Genomic DNA, 6,391 nt, shown 5'->3' on the forward strand with positions numbered 1-6,391 from the left:
TTTGTATTAAATTAGAAGTGTAATTACAGCCATAAGTGTAATTTCAGCTTTTTTCACTAGCAAGTGTCAACAGCACTTGGTTATTGATCGCTGATCAGTGTAAGTTAGGGCTGTTGTAATCTGGGTAAACTGCAACACCTTTGATGTAAAAAAAATATAGCAATGCATAAGCCATTACATAAGTGCAAAACCGCAGTTCCATGAGTGCCCACTTGAGGCTGGCTTCAAAAGCCAAAGAATCTCACTAAACACCCATGGTAACCAGAGATAATGAAAATTGGCTTGTTTTAAGTGTCCAGTTTTTCTATTTGTACACACTAAATAGGCTGTTGTTTTTGGTTTTTGTTTAGAGGCTGTGGCAAACTGTGATTACAAGGCAAAAAGTTAGGAGGTGAACAGGGGAACAATGTAATATGTGTCTGTAATATGAGAGTGTTGCTTACAGATGCTATGAGGAGGATCTGTTTAGATTGGACTGTCTCGCCACCTTTTGGCCTGGAGTCTCACACACATCGTCATAAAGACGTGACTTTTAACAAAGCGTGCGTGTGTTCTGTAATTAAATAGAGATCGGATTGAAACAAATTTTGTTCGTTCAAGACAACCAGATACAGCACAGAGGCAAGGTATTTATCAGCAGTCAAAAAGTGCCGTTGTTGAAAATGTGACAACAACGGCAAGCATTGTAAGTTTGTGTTGTTGTTAAGTAGTTGCCTATATGTAGCGCTACTGACAGCCTGGTGCTCTAAGACATGTCCGTAATGTATAATCTATATAGCTTAGCCTCACTCTTCATTTTATTGATAGACTCTCAAGTTTGAACAGACCACTACAGAATAACTGCTGCATGTGGATCGCAGTCCACCCTCACTTTAAAGGGTGGACTGCGATCAGGCATATGTCTAGAAGGAAGACTTTATCACGATCTCTTAGAAACTCCCCATAGCCCTTGTAAGCTGAATAGAAAACCGAACAATAAGTTGAAGAACAGGGAAGGTTTACATAGAGCTTCATTAGAGCTGGAAAGTAGCTGAGTATACTGTTGATCAAGGTTAGTTCGAGATGGGTGCGGCTAGCAGACAGGGTGGAGCAGAGGCGGAGACAGAATATTACTCAAGAGCTGCAGAAGCAGAAAATAAACTTTAGACAGTATTTTTAAGCTGTATTTCATTTTATATTTAATTCAGTCTCAGAGGTCATTTTAATTCTGAAACAAATCTCAGAGTTTACACATTTTGTTTGACTCTGTTTTAAAATAAAGAGAAAATGTGCAGAATCATACTAAAAAAATGATAAAGCCTCCTTTCTATCTCTTTTTGTGTTTTTGCTTTGTACTGACAATATTGTGTATGAATGTACAAATAAACTCATTTCCATAAATGTGTACAGTATATTGGGGGGGTAAAATTCCTCTGATCATTGTGCAATCAACCACAAGTTGACAGCAACAACAGAGGAAGACAGTGGAGTAGAACAGAGCTTTATTCCCCATCATCTGTCAATCAATGCTGCTACAAGGCCCTCAATCCACATAAGGAACAAAATACAAGCAGCAGCACACGTAAAGTGTCATTAATATTTGATCAAGTCCCGTCATTCTGACTGCCGTGGCTTTAATTCATCAAGGAGATGTAATCATTCAAATTTCTGTGCTTAGTTTCTTAGTTTCTGTGCTGGATCAAGGAAGAAAGTCATCAGTGTAAAGAAGGAAAATGCAGGCCCAGGCATTAGAAGTCACCCTGCATGTAAAGATAATATAGAGTTTCTGTCTGCAGAAGGCAACAAGAGGAATTTCTAAATTACATGTGTAGGCAACATCCTGAACAATGAGAGCAGCAGGCAGAAAAAGCCTAACCCTGTTAAGTATGAGGCTGCCGGGTAATGACAACGTATTTGTGCATTTCAGCATCTTGGAATCTCCGGCTTGCCAATGAAGGAGGAAATATAATTTTTGTGGTTGCCATAGTTACCTGCGTGTGAAGGTTTGTGCTGCGAGTCTTGACTCCTCCAGGAGATCAGTGAACCGCATGTGTCAACCGGCATTAACCTGCTCAGTCCAACTGATGCACGGAGACACACATGCACAGGAGAGAATAATAAACACGCACATTAACCTTCTCATCTCCACACAGAGAGCAGTGCAAACTGAAGTGAGGCTGCTAAACACACAAACACAGAGCTGTGAGTGCAGCTAGGCATTATGGGAGCTGATATACCCCTGAGTGAACATGGAGCTGTAACCTGAAGAAAAAACTTTGATTATGATGTTGTTCTGTTGTACTACATCAGGCCTAAACCCCAAATGTGGAGTTTTATTCTCCAAGCAGACAAAGCACTCCCCTCTACAGTCTCTGACACTTTTCCTCTATGTGCTATTGTTTATTATTTTCTTAGTTTGTCACTTTCAGGCTCCATGTCATAAATGAAATATTAATGTTCAAATAAAAACAACATGAGACTAGAATTTCACATATGTTTGGTTCCTTAGCTCAATGTAGAGTGTGAGGTCAAGGTTAGCATAGCAGTTTCTCAGATTGGACCATGCCATCTGAATTATTCATTTTTACCACCTGGCTTTCTAACTCATTACTGGCTGTGTTAAATGCCTGATTCTGATTGGTCCCCCCCCCCATGATATTAACTCTTAAAAGCAGAAGCATCGCAAGTGATGGTTTGAACACATGCAGCATTTCATATTAATCTGTGAAAAGGGAGTCATGGACAAGTTTAAGTTTGGGATTTATCCTCAATTCCTCTGGAGAAAAACTAAACATTAGAGCTATGGTTTAATGGCTAACTACTGAACACCAGAAAGAAGAGGAGAAGAGAAGAGAAACAGCTCAGAATATAGCAGTAGATGATGGAGCTGAGTGAAAGAAACGCAGATGAAACTGAAAACAAAAGACACAAAACAACCAAAAACTGCATTCTCAGTGTTTGACTGGATGAAAAGTTATAGGGAAATGTTTTATACTGTCAGGTAGTGCTGTTTTTTTTTTCAGAAGTTAAAATGAAGAACTATATATATATATATATATATATATATATATATATATATATATATATATATATATATATATATATATATATATATATTTATATATATATATATATATATATATATATATATATATATATATATATATATATATATATATATATATATATATATATATATATATATATATATATATATATATATATATATATATATTTATTTATTTATTTATGGGCACCTTCATATTTTAAACAATACTGTACTGATGCCCAGTCCATGGCTATTGGTATTGGTACTCGACGGTACCAATTTTCTGTACTCTTTTAAAATCTGAATTTTTTTTTATTTTTTTTTTTTCAGTTTAACAAATGTATTCTTTAGTATATTACCTTGTAATGCTGTGTTCATGTTCAGTATGAAAAATCACCTACTCTTCCACTCTCTTATGGTCATAGGGATGCATTCAGGTACCTAAACATGGTACCGTTTCATTTTACGTGAGTTGATACCTGGTACTTTTGACAGAATTTGGTCAGTACCTATAAAAGCACCCAATTGGGTACCCATATATATATATATATATATATATATATATATATATATATATATATATATATATATATATATATATATATATATATATATATATATATATATATATATATATATAATACATTTTTTCAATGTAGAAAGTTAAAAAAAAAAAAAAAAACTAGTAACAATTTAGATGTACTACTTACTTAACTTTTTGGAAATAAGCAACAACTTTTTTTTTTTTTTATTAAAGTTTGGATGATTTCATGAGAGCAGCCATTTTTAAAGGGCCAAAATACAGCAGCTTCCTGTAGTGAAACCATAAACCTTGAGGGGTAAGAATACAATTTTAGGTTTTCTTTTTTTTAAAGGTTTTAAGAAAACTTTTTATATGTTGATGAGATAGATATCTTTGAAACTTATGTATCAAATACAACATGTTTGGCTATTAAGGGTTAAAAGTCCATTTTGCCAGTAAGTAGATCGATGAGAAGTCCATTGTCAGACCATGACAGTCTCTGTTTTAATACTCCATGGATAAATCTATTTTGAGTCTGTAAAATCATCTGTACTTCAAAACTTAGTGTCAACATGTTCTGGTTTAGCTGGGTGATAAGCAGGATGATAAAGTGAACTGGTTTTGTCTTCCTCTGTCAGAAATCTGTTTGACATCACAGCCCTCTCACCATGCATTGTTCAGTACGTGTTCCCTTAGTACTCACCAAATGAATATAAATGCAAACTAAAGCAGCCCCTGTGTAGCAGAGTTAAGGAACTATGGTGCACTGTAGAGTAGCTTTCCTGAGCCTCACATTTTGAGTTTTCTTTCATAATTCACTCTAACTCCTTGGACTAAAGACCAAAATAAAAGAAAAACTGTAATTACAAGTCCTCCCAGTTAAAAACGTTTGTGGTTTATTATAATGACAACACCATTCCCTTCCCAGAAAGTAATGCTAGATTTTTCAATAACGACCCTCAAACAATGAACTAAATTGAGATTTTTCTGGAATTCTACCTAGAAATCGACTCCCTGGCATTTCCACAGTCTCTGCTTTCATCCTCTCCTCTCGAACATGCCAGACTTTTCTCCGTAGGGCCCCCTAACTGACATTCTGGGCTCATTGTCAAGTATTATGTTCTCAAGTGTTTGTGCTTGTCTCCTGCGCCAAGCTGCTGGAGTCCTCTCTGCCCCATCCACACAACATTCAGCAGTCATATCTCTGCTTGTCTATCCGGGAGCCCGGCGTGTTTTCCCTCAAAGTCAAATTAAAAAGGTATGCCAGAAAGGGAGAGCGTATCTGCAATTCAGAACACATTTTTCTATCAGACAGGAGATATATTGCCGACTAAGTATTGTCAGATGTTGGCAAATTCCACATATTTTTCATATCCGGCCCCCTGAAACTTGGGGCTGCTTCCAGACTCACGGCACATCATCGACAAAGACTCAGTTTGACCTCAGGAGCACGGGCAGAAATGAACCAAATATCCATTCTGTTTGCTGCAAAAATATTTTCTCCGATATAAGCGCAATATCAGCGGCTATAAATCATTTAGGAATTCATTTGGAAATAATTTGAAAAAACACATTTATTTGAGGAGGTGTTCATCAATAAACGTGGCTCCTGTGGAAAGTTTTATTTATATATTCATGCATTCAGTGGATTCAGTTATTCATGTATTCACTCATTCACAAGGCCTAGTCAGTGGCTATGCATCAGGCCCTTGGTGTGTGTGCGCTTATGTGTGTGTGTGTGTGTGACCTGCGGCGCAGTCCTGCTCTGCTGCGGGCTAGTGCTGTTCCCCAGGGGGCTCTCATCTTTTACTGAGCCCTGACAGAAGATGGAGGCTGGGAGAGGGGTCCGCTGCATTAAAAAGCCTTTACCTAGCTCTGATTTATCACCCCTGCCTCACACACACACGCATACACACACAATCACACACACACAATCACACGCACACAATCCCTCCCGCCAACCCCACGCCATCTCAGCCATTCCCCTTCACAGCTCGACTCTACAGTCTATCAAACACACAGACATATAGATGCACGCACACACACACACACACGTAAATGGACACACATTCACACACCATCAAACACATACACGTTCCATCATAAGATGGCTGCCTCGGAGAAAGAGTGAGGGAGTGGGGCGTCGCACTGCACCGCAGTGGTGATTTTGCATTTTAATGGTACCCCTCCTCTCTTCCCATCAGCCCTTTCTCCCCCTCAGTTGGTAATTCTGGTGTGTCGCAGGCGGGCAAGCAGGCAGGCGGCAAGCTACCGGCTACCTCACCACAGGAAGACAGAGCGACACAATTACAGGACAGCATTTCCTGGGTACGTCACCTGCAAACGCCTGCATTTGAATGTGACAGGCACAGAAGGAGCCAGGGAGGGGAGCCAGGAGAGATGGGTATTTGTGTGTGTGCGTGTGTGTGTGTGTGTGTGTGTGTGTGTGTGTGTGTGTGTAGAGTTAGAGAAAGTAGATTGTCATTACAGCACAAAAAGCAGCATGGAGTTAAAAGAACAGGTTCTGCACCAGCTAACACCAAACAAACCTTTAATCTGATACAAAACATAACTGGAGAACAAAAATCTTCTTCAAAACTCTATGAATCAAATTGTTTTATGAGTTAAGGTAAATCAATTTACATGCTCAAACACTCAAACAAATAAAGGTTAAAAGTGGTTTTAATGCGCAGGAATCAGTTCAAAGACTCTCCCACACAAACACGTAAGAACGCAGCGCTTTGTCCTTGAAAGGGTCCAAGACTTGGTAATCATATTCATTCATTCATTCATACATATGGGTGGAATACATTTGCTCCGTCTCCACTCGAGTTATTGCA

The sequence above is a fragment of the Halichoeres trimaculatus genome, unplaced genomic scaffold (genome assembly GCF_033239565.1).
Source record: "Halichoeres trimaculatus isolate MK-OKI-2021-1 unplaced genomic scaffold, fHalTri1.1 fHalTri1_scaffold_18, whole genome shotgun sequence".
Classification (NCBI taxonomy): Eukaryota; Metazoa; Chordata; class Actinopteri; order Labriformes; family Labridae; genus Halichoeres; species Halichoeres trimaculatus.